Here is a 16,451-nt window from a genome sequence, read left to right as displayed (position 1 = left end):
CTTGGTGGCATTTTTTTTTTTTTTTTTCAGTTTTTTCCTTTTCCTAAGAATAGGAAGCATCTAATCCCTGTGCTGATTCTTACCAGTGTTATTTTTCCGGCTCATTAGCTGCGTTTGTTTCCTTCTCCCAGGCCACAAGCAACCCTGATGGTGGGGCGGAGGCTGGCACAGCTTGTCAGAGGCTGGCAGCTGGTGTGCAGACCAAAGCCCAGTGAACCTGGGGCCTAAATGTCAACGTGTGGCTATCAGGACAGGAATAAAGGCATTGATGTAACACTGGTTTTTGTTTTGTGTGTATGTTTTTCTGAAGGGCAAGACGGATATACTAAAAACTGAATTTTAAAAGCATTAAGCCCTAATTCCACCTTCAGAACAACTTGCTTTTCAAAATAACTAAAAGGGTAGAATTGGAATGTTTCTAACACAAATGATAAGTGCTTGAGGTGATAGACTTTCCAAATACCCTGATTTGATCATGACGATATTGTATATTTGTATCAATATTTCACATGTACCCTATAAATATATGCAACTATTACGTATCCATAATAATTAAAGATAAATCAATATTTTAAAGTTCTTCATTTGTTTTAGATCCTTCGTTTAAAAAAAATGAGAAAAAATGAGTTGATTTTTTTTTTTCCTCCTGGCTAATGTAAAAACTAACACAAATTTACCTTTCAATTAAAATCTCAAGACACTTTGCATGTGGTACACGCACCAAATGCATACATTAGAACTGAATTATGGAAAAACACAAGAGAATGACATTGATTTATGCACTTCCATTAGATAGAGTGTTACTTAACAATTCAAAACAAACAGATACCTTAAGTCTGTCAAGAAAAGAGCATTTTAGTTGAAGAGCAGAGACAAGTAATTCTGCATTTTTAAAGCATAACTGCATTACGTTGACTTGGAGTATGGGTGTTGACTAAGAGTACAAGCCAAAACAGTGGTCACATTAGTCTGGTGCTGTCCATAGCACTCCAGCCCTTCTGCTTTCTGTAGCTGCGACAAGGCCAAATTCTTTCAAAGACTTCATGTGTGATTCCTACCCTTCTTCCTTCTCTCCATTCTCTACTTTTGTCTTTCTTTTCCCTTCTACCCTTACCTTCTATAAAAGTGACCTTTTAAAAAATATTGAGTTACTTCTACAAGTCAGAAAACCTGAATAAAAGACAAATATTACTTTGGGGGAACGGGGGAGGGAAGATGAATTTGCAAGTTTGAATTAATTTTGAGGTTTGTCTGTCTTTCATGTTTTCTGTTTTAAAGCAGTATTGTTTCTTTTAAGTGCTGTACTATCTTGAACTAACTGCTTATCAAGCGCTTCTTAGCAGAACTCGGTGTGGCTTTGATTTAATGAAGACATTAAGTCCTTTTTAATAGCAACTTCTTTTCAGCCAAAGTTGCTAATACTCTGTGACTCATTAATGGTAGAAGCTCCTGAATGAGATTATTTGGAAGACATGAGGCAGGTGGCTGAGTGACCTCGGAAGTCACTGAACCTATCTAGGCCCCTTTTACTTTCTGGAAAATAGGGTGCTGCACCATATGACTGCAAAGGTCTCTTAGGGCTGAGAAATTCTGCAGTTCTACAACTTCAGTTATTTTAATGGTTATTAGTAATAAAAATAATAGCTCCAGTTTATTAAACACTAGCTAGAAATTGTGCTAAGTGTCTGGCAATTCCTATTCAATTTAATCATCATACCATGCCTAGTAATTAAGAAAGTACTCTTATAATCCCCATTTTACACATGAGAAGACTGAGGCTAAAGGAAGTTAATCAGCAGGTCATTCTTCCTTAAGTTCGTGTTCTTTGCAGCTGCACTATATTGTAAGTTTCATTCTAGCTTATGTTCAACTTATCAAATGGGATTTAAATTAATGAGATTTTACTGAACTCGGGAACATTTCTCTCTTAATGTCTTCCCATCCATCCTGCTAATTAGTCTTATAATTTTAGGCTCAGAGGATTTCATCCTGCTTGACATAGAGGGATGGGAGATGGTGAAAAGGGCACAGCACCTGAAATGCTTATTTTGACCTTTCCCATCAGGATCTTTACTCATAAATTCCTCTATATTAGACAGGAAGGAATATCAATGCTGTTAGACTCTGTGACTCACAGGATTGTTCCCTTGTTCCAAATCCTAACACGCATGGATCCAATTCTTCCAATACACTCTTTAATCACTACATAAACTGACATCCTATTTTTGTCTCTTGATCAGGACTCCTAAGCAACTGCACTTCTGGGCATATATACTTAATGTACTTTTCTTTCTTGTGAAATAAAGCGGAGGATGCATTATCGGTGCAGGTGATCCATTTACTTATTTTTTTCAGGGGAAAAAATGTCCTGCAGGTTGCCCTATTTAGATAGCAACATAGGTATTCAGCCTTCCCATGCTCTCAGTTGCCACTTGCTTTATTTCTCTCACTCTCTCAGCATCTCTCTCTCCTCCTTGGGTTCCCTCCCACTCATGTTTTAAGTGTTAGCATCCTCTGCTAACATTCTAGAGAGAGGCTTTTTATTTTTTATTCTTGTGGCCTCTAGAGAAATGTGCTGCCATGGAAGGGGTGCCAGAGCTTCAGGCAGGTTTATTAAGGGCAATCAGGAACCTCCTGGAGGCTTTATGCAAAGCAGTAGGTGTTGCCTTTCAGGTTTCTTTGCCACACTGGGTTCCTTGGGGTATTTTTTCAAAGAGCCCCTATGATGTGTTCTTTGGATTTTTTTTTTTTTTTTTTTTTTTTTTTTTTGAACAAAAAGAGGAAGGAAGAAAGAGCCCACACATTATCCTGGAGCATGAATTAAGCGGGACATATTTCAGTTGCCTTCAATGCTGCCCAGGCTTATACTCATGATATTTTCCTGTACCCTTTTGTGAAGCCTTATTGCATGGAAGAAAAGTTGGCATTGACTCTTTTTCACTATTTTCTCATAATCCGTTCATTTGTGCATCCCCGAGCCACTTCAAAAGCACCTTGGATTCTATAGCAGAGGACAGCAATTAAAAAGCAAAAAGAAGGACATTTATTGAGTGTCCTTAGATGCCAGACACTGTAGCCAAGTGTTACATATGCATCATTTCCCTTAATCCTAAAGGTAAGTCTAACAGGTGGTACTAATAATATTCCCATTTTACATATAGGAGGAGGGTAAAAGACAGAATTACTTTGCCCAAGGTCATACAGGTAAGTGGAGAGGATGGCTAAATATGGGTCTCTGTGACTTCACTGTCAAACTTGAACCAATTTGAAGCAAATTGATCTCTTCATTAGACTTTCTGTAGAACTTAATTGGACTTCTGGTAAGTAGATACAACACTGGTTGGAGCATCATCTCCTTTCTCAAGAGGAGTAAGCATTTTGATGCAGCTTAGGGAAACTGGTGTATCATGTACTTTTGAAGACTTTGGTAATGTCAGTGAAGATGAAATGCACATACCCTACAACCTGGCTATTGCTGACTCAGTATTCTAGAAAAACTAGCACACTGTACATGAGAAGGTATGTCCAAGAATATCTATTGCATTGTTGTCACCATGGAAGCAATTTAAGTATCTATCAATCAGTGAATGGATTAATAAACTGTGATACCTTCATGTATACAATCATATATAGTGTTTGTATGTGAACTAGGTCTGCACGAGTCAACACAGATAAAACTCAAACATTGTATTGGAAAAGCAAGTGGTAAAAAGATGCAGCCCGTATGAAAAATTTTAAATATTACATTAAATATCTATTATTATACACAAAATACATGTATTTTGAAATACATGAAAATACATTAAATATCTATTAGACACAAAATATTACATTAAATATCTATTATTTATGGCTACACACATAAATAGTAAGCATAAGAACATGGGTAGGAGGAATACACACCTACTTCAGGGTTTGTTTTCTTCAGGGAGGGAAAGAATGGGATGGGGAATGGTGGTGGCGGAGAGGGGCATTTCACTCTCTTTGTAACACATTTTTTTTTTCAAGTAAAAATTCTGAAAAAAAAATTAAGGGAAAATGTTAGATTGTTAAATCCAGGTAATGGGCACAGGAATATTTCTTAGCAGTCTCATTCTCTTTACTTTTCTCTGTGTTAATATTAGCTTATAACTATTTTTCAGTTAAGGGAAAAGTAAGAAAAAACATCTGAAGGGTTTTTCAAAGCTGAGAGGTGTGTGCTTGTTTGTCATTTCCCCAGACCCCCCAGTGTTTCAAGGCATCTTCCAACAGTCTCCTAAGCACTTCATGCGGGTGCTAAATGTAAGGGGCAGGTCACTGAGGCTTCTCACCCTTCCAGATAATTTTCCAGTCACTTGTTCACCTCAGCACCAGCCAGGACGGCTCCCCACAGTGAACCTGCTAATGTTTTCCTCATCTAACTTTAAGAGGCAAAGGTTGTTATCACTCCCGAGGGGCAGGAAAGTCAACCATCAGTTCATTTCTCTTGATGTCTAGACTAAATGGTGTTGCTCTTCTGCCAACTCTAAAGTGCTTGGGTGAGCCTAAGAGAAATGTTCCATCCCATGCAGAATCGGGGAGAGCATTTTGTGGTTCTGTCCACTAAACCCCTGAAGTTCTCACTGACTCTTCTGTCACAGAACCTCCCAAGCAGTGTGACTCCCTCCTTCCTGGGCTTCCCACCTACTAGGCACTGTCCTCCAAACAGCGCTTTCTCATACTTACACTAGTATGTCTCATGCCCATTCCAGGAAGGCCTTCTTGTATTCTTAGCAATCTCCCCCACTTTACCTTTTTCTCCTCTCCTCTACCCTTTCTCCTCTCCCTCCTCTGTCCCCTCTCTTTTTCTGTTTCCCTCTCCTTTTTACCCTTGTCATCTGTGCCACCTTTTCTTCCCCCTCTTCTCCCTCCAGATGCCTGAGAGAAGGTCCCCAGTAGCCTTCCCAACTTCTAGATTTCCAGTGATAAGAATTCAGAAAGTCCTCCTCAGGGAGCACAGGAATCTTTCTGTTCTTTCCAGTTAAAAAAGTTCTAAATAGTATGGAAGCTTTAGCCTAGATACTAAAAATCATGCATTCGAGGCTCTATTCAGCCTTTAATAAATTATATGACCTTGGACAAATCAAACGAGGTGATCAAGTAGAGATAAATACTCCTTGTCTCCTTGCCAGGCATTTTGAGGATCTGAGATGGTGTTTGTAAAACAGCTGGGATCAACGAGGAGGAGGATAAAAAAGTCAGGTGCTGCCGCCATGGCTTCATTGTCAGGTTGACACAGGCTAATGACGGGGAGTGGGAACATTCACTGCGAACAGGGCTGAGGATGATTCATGTCAACATCTCTTGTTCTGTCACAATAGATGCCCTCTTTCCAGGGAAAGTACACTGGTAAAGAGTCCTAAGAGTGGATCTTCGAGCTACGCATATATTAGAGCAACATTTCTTTCTTTTCTTTGACATAGACAAGAAAGAATTTCATTTATTCATGGTATATGAAGATTTTAGATCAGTGAAAGGAAAACGTGTCTTCTTAATAAGTCTTTAAGTGATTCCTTTTTGCTCATTTCCAATTCACTAAGACTTATTCAAGCAATAATCTTTACAACAGGGTGAAAAATGAGGCAATAAACGCGTAATGCAATTGATTAAGTGAAAAAAGCTGGGCCATGTGTGGAGCGTGAAGCACAGAGCTGGAGAGGGTAGGATGATTACTTAAGAAGTTGAGGTATTTTTTTTCGCTGTTCACCAGGCCCCACTGTGGATTCTAGTGGGAAAAACCAGCGTCTGCAGTTCTGATAGCTCTGCTCTGCAGCAGATGGTCTCCCAGGAAACCCTGTTATGGAGACGCAAGAGGCTTTGGGTTCAGCAAACCATGTCTCTTGTTGGCTTTATTACAATGCAGGTTTCTGGAAAGTCCCATGGGCTGAGATTAAAGAGTTATGGGTTATATTCACAGATCTGGAACAATTGCATTGTGTGAGTTGTTCTTTGCCTCTCTGGATCTTGAATCCTCAATTTGAAAAATAGCAAGTAGAAGAGAGTCATTTTTATAAAATTGAGGAAAATTGTGGCATGATACCTCAGTGCTCGCACTGCCTATTTTTATGTTTACCTTGATTAGTAACGTACTGCTGTTAGCACTTCTATGGACTTCCTCCCCAATCCTTAATCAAGGGAGATTTGGGGCTACTTTGTCAGAAGGGAGGACTGGAAAAATTGTCATGGTGGCATGTTACCAGACAAGGTTGAAACTGCCTCTATGAGAAGGTAAATACAGGCTGACAGAGAGGAACGCCAGCCAGTAGTAGTATCCAGCTGCTTGGGTGAATCAGTTTCTGAGTGTGATTGTTACTGGAAAGGGGTCCGAATCCAGATTCCAAGAGAGGACTCTTGGATCTCACACAAGATCACTTTACTGTAAAGTGAAAGCAAGTTTACTAAGAAAGAAAAGGAACAAAAGGATGGCTACTCCATAGGCAGAGTAGCCCTTAGGGCTGCTGGTTGCCTATTTTTATAATTATTTCTTGATTACATGCTGAACAAGGGGTGGATTATTCATGAGTTTTCCAGGAAAGGGGTGGGCAATTCCAGGAACTGAGGGTTCCTCCCCTTTTTAGACCATATAGGGTAACTTCCTGACATTGCTGTGGCATTTGTAAACAGTCGTGGCGCCGGTGGCAGTGTTTTTTAGCATGCTCATGCATTTTTGTTAATGTATAATGAGCAATGAAGATGACCAGATGTCACTTTTGTTACCATCTTGGTTTTGGCTGGCTTCTTTACCACAGTTTGTTTTATCAGCAAGGTCTTTGTGATCTGTATCTTGTGACAACTTCCTATCTCATCCTATGACTTAAAACGCCTAACCTCCTTGGAATGCAGCCTGGTAGGTCTCAGCCTTATTTTACCCAGTCCCTATTCAAGGTGGAGTTGTTCTGGTTCCAATGCCTCTGACATGAGCATTAGAGATTGAGAGAAATATGATGTTTTTCAGAAGCTTTCTGTGAGTTACGTCATAGAACTTCTTTAATAGTCTTTATGAGATTCAAGTTAATATTGGATTACTTCTTTGTTTGCTGAAATATACATCTTTAAATACAGTTCTGATCTTAGAGGGTCACATTAGGCCCTGGGATTTATGCAAGTCGCACATAATAAGGTTTCCATAAAAGAAGTCTACTATTAACCTGAATCCTTCTAAATTTAAAGTGTTTTCATTATATAGTGTTATTTCCTTTATTTTTCTCTTATGTAACTAGGTGGCTAGAAATTCAACTGTAGCACCTTAGAGGGAAATGGAATTGAGGGAAGGAAATATTGGGGATGAGGCTTAACCCAAACTTGAAAAAGAGAATTACTGGGCCAATGTATTGAGATTACACAGAGTCAGTTAATGAGCAAGATAGGTTTATGGCAGTGAAGCCTCAAAGTTCATGATCTCAATACTAACCAATGTGCTTCATGAGTAAAAATCCACAAGATGGCAAATCCCAGTTCTATCCTGGAACCTTTTGCAGTTTGGAGTTATCTCAAGTAGGAGTTAAGATGATGCGAGTCCTAACATTAATTATCCATTATGAGGCTTGACAATGAATGAAGCATTTACCCAGTGGATTATCTCAGGTAGTCTTTGCATGAAGTCCAATAAAGTAGGTATTTCTATTCCTCATTTGTGATTAAAAATGTTGAGACTCATGTAGTTTAAATGTTTCTGGGAAAAAACACATTGTGGTAACTTGGATCTCAGAATTCCTGTCTCCTAGGAAATGTTTCTACAATGATTTCTCAGGATATGTATTCCATTTTCTCACAAATCTTGAAAATGGCCTATGTGCCAGGCACTCTGTTAGGGAAACACAAATGAATAGCAGTTAATGTAGTAACTAAATGATCAGTTTAGCGATGCTGACAGCCATGTAAAGAAATCATTTCTCTCCAGTGTAGCCCATGTAATAAATGAGATAGGGCCAAGGTTGGGGAGGATCCGGAGGTTAAAGGTAAGCATCAGAAAAAGAGAGATACTTGAGCAGAATTTTGAGAAATAGGTAGCAGTTGTCTAGGTAGACAGAATTTCTATGAAAAAAAAAATCTAATACTGTGTCACTGCCTTCAAAATAGCTCTTTATGCAGATTTTCCCATAGCCACTATCATAACGTTTTGGTAGTATAAGCATCATTAACTAGAATAGGAGTGTGATACATGTGAAAACTGGATCCTCATTCAGTTCTTTCATCAGTTTGTTATGTTTTTCATTTAAATGTTTTATTGATTTGCTCTATCAACATCAAAAAGAAAACAGTCTTTGCCTCTCTTGTGTCCTTGAGTAATTGGCTTGCTGCCTACAGACTGGCATCAAAATAGCCTTGAACTTGGGTTGTCTGGTCTGCATTATCTCCAGAATCTGAGGCAGGCAGCACAATCAACTTTTCCATTTATTTCCTCACTTATTTTCAAAAGAGGTTATAATACTTATTTTCAAAATATATGTGGAGAAGTTAACTTGGATATCATACAAACACAAAGTTTAGCTTCATGATTTTTTTTTCTACATTAACTGTTTCTTGGATATGAGAAGAAAGAATAATTTGGAAATGAGAAAGGATTGAACATCCCTTTATTGATGCTGTCATTTGATGAACTGTATGCATCCTGACTGAAAACAGTTGGTCACAGCATCTTGTATGAAAAGAGAGATGTTCAATACAGGAAATTAACATTAATGCCTTAAAATGCTAACCTCTCCTTGCTCCAATTCATAGTCTACGTAAGATAATTCCAGGACTGATGCTTGTCTATCTCTTCTGCCTCAGTTTCTCTCTTCTCTCTTGAGAAGAGTAGGTCAAGTATCACAGGAACACTGAGGTTTGTCACACCCTCTGAGGTCTTGGGAAACAAGGTACCCTGTGAGATCAAGGTATTATTAGAAGGTAGAGTTCTCACAAAGAAAGTACATTCTCACTTGCTTCATATGCACTCTGAAGTGAAGAACAACAGAAAATCCCCTGCTAACCCAGCATAACCCAAAACAGGCCTCCCCAACCCCCACCAGTTCTTTCTTGTCCTGCCTTCTCTCTAGGCCTCCATTCTCATCCTCTTTTTCCCTTACTTGTCCTCATGTCCCTCCCTGCTCATGAGGATCTCAGACTTGACTTTGTCAATGTTTTACCTGGTCACAATCTATTTCCTGGATGAAAACCACTCCTATCCCCAGTCTCAAGGCTTGTATTTCAGATAATGCAAAACCTACAGGGTCCACTTTAACACATGGCACAAACTGCCTGGCATGCCTTTAGCCTCTTCTCAGGGAAGCTGACTTTTCAGAACGGCTGAATGAAAAATAAGGGCAGTACCAAAGGCTGATGGGGATATGTATAATCTGGATCACTCATATGTTGCTCATGGGAATTTCAAATGACACAGTTATGCTAGAAAACACTTGTGCAGTTTAAAAAGAGGAAAAACTGAACATTAAAACTCCCTATGATCATTCCTGGATATTATCCCAGAGAAATAAAAACTTACATTCACACAAACCTGTACACAAATGTTTATAGCAGCTTTATTCATAATAATCCCAAACTGGAAACAACCCAGATTCAGTGTGTAAATGACTAAACAAACCGTGGTGTATATATATATACTGTGGAATACTACCCAGCATACGTGCTCTCTCTCTCTCTATATATATATATGTGTGTGTGTGTGTGTGTGTGTGTGTGTGTGTGTATGTGTTTAATTTTTGAGATGGGGCCTTGCTCTTTCACCCAGACTAGAGTGCAGTGGCGCAATCATGGCTCACTGCAGCCTGACCTGGTCAAGGCTTGAGTGATCCCCCTGCCTCGGCCTTCTCCTGAGTAGCAGGGACTACAGAGTGAGCCATGGTGCCTGGCTAATTCTTTATTCTTATTTTTATAGGAATGGGGTCTTACTATGTTGTCCAAGCTGGTTTTGAATTCCTGAGCTCAAACAATCCTCCCTCCTTGGCCTCCCAAAATGTTGAGATTATAGGTGTGACCACTGTGCCTGGCAGGAACCAAATTATTGATACATAAAATAAACTGAATGAATCTATAGAGACTTATTCTGACTCAAAAAAGCCAATCTCAAAAAGTCATGATTCCATTTGTATAATATTCTCAAAATGACAAAAATTTAGAAATAGAAGAGATTCGTGAGTGTCAAGGATTAAGGAAGGGGTAGAAATATGAGGGAAGGAGGCTATGTCTATAAAATTGTACATGAGTGATTGTTGTGATGATGGGAATGTTTTACATTTTGACTGTATCAATGTCAGAATCTTGGTTGAGAGGTCGTACTATAGTTTTGCAAGATTTTATCACTGAGGAAAACCGGGTAAAGGGTACATAGGGTCTTTTCATATTCCTCCTTTAAATGTATATGGAGTAACAACTATATGAAAATAAGTTTTATTATAGAGGTAAAAAGTAAAAAAAAATTAATAGTACCAAATAAAGGGCTCAAGGATCATCACTTCTTGGTAAATGTCAGTTTAACTATGTTAAATAGATTTCCTCATTAAAGAATTTTAGAGAATACTTAAGAGATTTGTCTCCAGGAGAGGCTATAGGTACAGAACTGCCAAAATTTATATGGTCATGTAGCACTTCAGGAATATTATTGACACCTTGTTGAAACAGTGTTGTGAGAAACATGGCACTACTTTTTTTATAGTAGTCACAGCAAAATAACCAATCTGCATTGAGTGTTTTCCATGTTCTAGTGACCCTTTTAAGTGCAGTTTATATGGCAAGTTCATGGAATCCTTCCAGAACTCCTTAGGGTGAGAAATTGGGATGCTGATGCTTGGGTCCTACCCAGAGATTGAGGTGTAATAACGCTGGCATGCGACCATGGGTATTGGGAGTTTTTAAGCCTCACTAGTGATTTTAATATGAAGCCAAAGCCTGGTAATGCTCTAGTTGAGGTCATTGAGTGATATGGCCAGCAGCATCGACATCACCTGGGCATTTGTGATGAATGCAGAATATCAGGCCCCATCCCAGACCTTCTGCATCATAATTTGTGTCTTTACAACTCCCTCAGGTCATTCATTAGTACATTAATGTTTAAAAAGCACCAGTCTAACTCATAGCTAGTATATGTTGGAGAGGAGATTTGAACACAGTCTGACTAGGCTTATGGTCCTAAAACCACAACATAGAGCACATGTTTTATCAAATGCATTGAGAATAAATGACTGCAAAGCAAATGTGCTGACTGTTGCACTGAACAAGCATTGTAGAGTGTGATTGTGGAAACAGCGACACCAACATATGATGTGATGCTCCTATCTTGTTCTCAGCTGTTGAATCCATTATTGGGTTGATGCTCTAGTGTGCCACACATTAAGAAGACTGCTAATGGCAGCTGAGGTGACATGCAGTGGAGAAGGGCTTAGGAAGCATTTCAAACAAGAAATAGACAATAAATATGTGAAGAAGCAGATGAGGGTGCAGTATAACCAACTGTTCTTCTGTTAGTGGTAACTCACATTGTCATTGGGTGCCCATACAGGTGTGTCAGTCCTGGTTACTGGAATATTGAATTGTGACTGATTGATTTTGCTGTGAAGATTCTATGAAAAGAATACCAATTGGATGACTACATTGTTCTTCTGTGAGTCTATTTCAAGCTAAATTTGATATGGTCTGTGTCCACTGGGAATTCATAATTTCAAAAATTCTCTCTGCATCCCCCTTCTTCTGTTCTCATCTTCCCACTTATTTTGCATACAAAATTACATTAGAGATTTAGTAGAAACAGAAATGAATGAGAACATTTTTATCCATCAGGAATGTAAAACCAGTAGAGAAGAGTAGGGTACAGGAAACCATTGTATATAACATAAAGCCAAATAAAACAATCAGTAGAGGTGGAAAGTCTCCAATAATGCAGAAAGAGGAGTAATTATATACTAAGGGAGGGGTTAGGGTATTCTTCACAGAGGAAAGAAATAGTGCATTTGTTCTGAACCTTGCTGTGTACCAAAATTGTAGAGCATTCAGAATGGTGTTGCCTTGTTTAGGGATGCATACAACTCGAGGTGTGAAATTGAAAAGTGTCAAAATATAAGGTGCATTTAAAGAGGTGGGGAATAAAATGAAGTTGGAAGGGGTAGGAAGATGCCACATTAGGGAGGCTTCTGAATGCCAAACTGAACACAAAACTTTATTCTGAGGATGATGAGGTACACTTGAATGTGTTGAGTTACAATGGAGAGCTTAGAAGCACGCTGCCTCAGTTGGTAGTCCAACTCTGCCACTTGCTGGCTGCAAACATGGCAATAAAGCCCTCACCTCTCTAAGCCTCAGTTTACCCATTTGTGAAGTAGAGATAACTCAAAGGGTTGCCATAGACATAATCCATATAAAGCTCGGAACATAGTGCTTGGCGTGTGGTAAATTCTCAATAAGTACTTTGATGATGACAATGGCCTAAGTATAGGAAGACACCCTGATAGTGGTGAAATGGATTGAAGAGATGAAGCTTGCAAGATGGCACAAAGGCTTCCAGGACCCCCCTTATCTGTCTGGGCCTCCAAGGAGGCCAAATAATGTCATCCATGAATCTGATTCAATAGCAGAAATGGTTTTGCATTCTTCTCATGCTGCATTATTCCTGCACCTTCGGTGGGCTCTCAGGAGCTCATTTAACGTGTTAGAATACAGATTTAACGGTGATGAAATCTATTTCGTTACACTAAAACAAATATAGACTTCCAACCTTAGCAACTCAGAATGCACAATAATTACAGCTTATAGAGCAAGTGGATTAAGATATAGGGGGAAGTTTTCCTAAGTCAGAAAATTAAACAGAAACTGAATGAAACTTCTGGAGTAAACTGAGACAACACTCCTAAGTATTCTACAATGATATACTTTCTGGTGTCAAAATACCTTAATACCTTAGTGTTTCTTAACAGGAGGGTTTGTTAGTCCTCTGGAAGGAATCTTTCACCATTGCAGGACTGTACTAAGCACTGAGGACATTTTTGGGTCTTGGTACTCATGAAAAGCCAGGATCATTTCTGAGTTTTTGTGATAATCGAATGCAACAACTTCCCACCTACCGCAACATAAGCACAGCATGTGTTTCCCAGCATTCCAAGAGGGTGGCAGTTAGGTACCTCCTAAATAAGAACTATTATGAAGATGCTGTCTATTTAGAGGAAAGGCTAGCTGGATGTCACTTCTACTCAACTATGGCTTATTTCACAAGTGAGGAGTGAAACTTACCAGGCTGACCTTGAATCAGAGAATTTCCCTTTCTGTTATCTCAGTTTTCTTTCTTGCAACATGGAAAAAAGAAAAACAAAATGTACTGAACTCTTACCATGCAGGGGTATCATAATGTTGCCTATCTGAAGGTTTATCTGAGGATCGGCACTTTGGCATTCGTCTAGTTCACAGTACCCAATAGTAACAATTTCTTTTACTACCTTTAATCATATCTAAGATGCCATGGATTGCAAATTGCCTTATCACTTTATACACACTATGAAAAAAAGTGCTGCTGATTAAATGGTGACGCACTGCTCTGTTATTGAGAATATATATACTTTAGATTTTCTTAGAGACATTTTTCTCACATTACTCTTAGTGCATATACAAAACCCAAACATGAACAAAGAAAGCTATTCCTAAAACTTCACACTCAGAATCCAACCCTTTTAACTTGGTCATCAATGCCAATTATTAGCACAGAAGATCATTCTTTCTCTACCAAGAGTCATTAAGACAGAGCATTTTTTAAAAGAATCTGCACAGGAACAAAACCCACAGGTGCCAGGCTCTTTTTTGATTATGTAGAGCAAGCCTACTTACAAGGGCAGCTTCAGGAATGTTGGGAAACAACTGATTCACTGCTGCCCCACTCCCTCCCACAACCATTTGTCTCCTTCTGGTTCAGAGTGTTTCTTTCCTGCCTTCAGGATTTTCTTCTAAGTTGCTGACACCCATTCCGAAGTTTTGATGCTTCCGTTGTTGATATTTCCAAATGCCCAGGAATGATAACATGAGTGCAGCTCAAGCCTGACTTGGCTGACAGAGATTGTAAAGCACTATGGACTGCAAAGTGCATTCTGATTTCAGAAATGTTAAAAGGTAGGAAAAGTTGCATTTCTGAACAGATAAAAAGTAAAAATGTGCATTGTTTTAGCTAAAAATGTATGCATAAAGTACATTTGTATTTAAAATAATCTTACCATGAAACCTCTTACAAGTGAGAACTTGCCATATAGTTCCCTGTTATTCAAAGTATCATTTACAGACCAGTACATGGAAAGTTGGTAGAAATATAGAATCTGGGTCCCTACCCCACACCTACTAAATTCAAATCTGCATTTTAACAAGATCTTCAATTGTTATGCACATCCAACTTTCAGAAACACTGCTTTCTGAATGTAGTACTTGACTGGTCGGTGCTAGTGGGATCTTCCTGTATAAATAGGTACATCTTCCCCAGCTTGTGATCTCTGTCCTGCTCTGCTGCTCCAGGTCACAGTGATGAACCTTGCTGGAAGGCCTTTTTGTATTGGTTACAAGAACTATGAAATGTTATTATATTTATCCTCTCCATCTATCTCATCACACTTAAGGGAGACAAAGCACAGCTTCAGCAAAATTTTACCCCCAGCTATATCTTTTTCTAGAAGGTACTACAAGACTAGCAGGAGGAGGAAGATTCTTAAATAACTGCCTGCTTTGAGGGCTACACTTCTTACCAATATTCAAAAATGTGTTCGACATATAAACCCTAATGCAACTACTTTTGCAAAAATTATATCAGTGAGAAAATGAAGGCAGTGAAGGAGATCTGATCTTGGCCAACCCCTGTCATGCCTTTGGCCTTTAAGCTGCCCTTCAGTTTTCCTGGGCTTGTGCCAAGCTAACTTGGGGAGACATTTTGTTTATAGTTTAAATGATGATAGCCCTTCCTCAAAACTCAACTGCCTTTGTGAAACTGAGAGACCACTAGGCTAGGAGGATAGAGGAGCCTGAATTCTGCTAAGGTGTTGACATAAATGATTGCCAGCCATTATTCCAGAGGTCACAAGATATGATATGCAATTTACCCGATTACCCCTGCAGATGATATCACTATTGTGGAACCTAAGATTGGCCCTTTGAGATACTTTTTCAGGTGTTTTGCATGTCTACTGTTGGCTCCACCTGAACACACCAACTGCTTTTGTGGCCCCACCCAGAAGCTACTCAGTGTGTATGAGGAGCACTTGCCACACTCCTATGATTGCACCCCCAACCAATCAACAGCAATCACCCATTGCCTAGCACTCCTACCCCTTCCCCCAAACTACACTTGAATGGCCCTAGCCCCTAAATTTTCTAGGAGGCTGATTTTAGTAATAATAAAACTCTGGTCCTCACTTAGCCAGTTCTATGTAAAACTCTTTCTCTCTTGAAATTTCACTACCTTGATAAATCAGCTCTATCTGGGCATCGGGCAAGGAAAACCTATTGGGTGGTTACACTAACGATGGTAGGACCATTAACTGTCCTTTCCTGATTTGGTTTTTTTAAATTCAACAGTTGACTTTTAAAAATTGATGTTTGGGAAAGAGTAGCTCGAAGGAGTGGCAGAGGCATTCCTGGAAGCATCATTCCAGATCCAGTGTATTTGTCTCCACCTCATTTAGCAACTTCTGTTTTAGAAACTCACCCTGAAAACAGGCCACTGCTTCTACTTTTGCTTTTCTCCCTATCTCAAAGCCAGTCTTTAGCTATGTTAATAGAGATAGAGGACTCAAAATTTAAATTTTGTAAGCATAAATTGTCAGCTAGTGCCTCCATACCCCCCCGCCAAAAAAAGCCTCACCTCAGGGTACTACTGCAAGCTAAGCAAGATTATTAGACTCAGAGTCAGGCCAGAACTGAGGGCACTGTTGTTTTGCAGGGAAGGAGCAGAGCCTTTGCATCTGGGTTTCCCTATGAGTTTAGTCATCTGTTGGGGTCTAAAACACTGACCCTACCTAAGATGTTGGTTTTGTGAAGCCATTTCTAGCGTTATCAACTTTCACTTTTCTAGTAATTCTCTTTTGATGTTTCCACTGGAATCACTGTGCCCCTAACAGTGGCTACACAAGAGTCTTCATCTCTTAGTTTTTCATGCATCCACTTCATTCACTTGTCCTCAAGCTAAGGACCTCTGTGGGCCAAGTATTGGGAGACCGAAGAACACACAAACTTGGCCCTTCTCCAAGGAAGCCAGCAGTCAAACACACAAGATAGGCAATTAAGAAAGTAATCATAAGCAATTACAAGCACGGTTTGACAAATCTAGGGCTTCCGAGGTCACATGAGCACCCAATATAAATTTTAAAATGAAAGAATAATTGTCAAAACAGTTTGAACAGAATAGGGAATCTTTTTAAAAGACATATGATGAACGTTTTCTTTCTTTTTAACGTGGGCTGCACTTTTTCAAATGTGCA

Source organism: Mandrillus leucophaeus, unplaced genomic scaffold (genome assembly GCF_000951045.1).
Source record: "Mandrillus leucophaeus isolate KB7577 unplaced genomic scaffold, Mleu.le_1.0 Scaffold222, whole genome shotgun sequence".
In the NCBI taxonomy this organism is placed as follows: domain Eukaryota; kingdom Metazoa; phylum Chordata; class Mammalia; order Primates; family Cercopithecidae; genus Mandrillus; species Mandrillus leucophaeus.
This window is presented reverse-complemented; position numbering follows the sequence as displayed.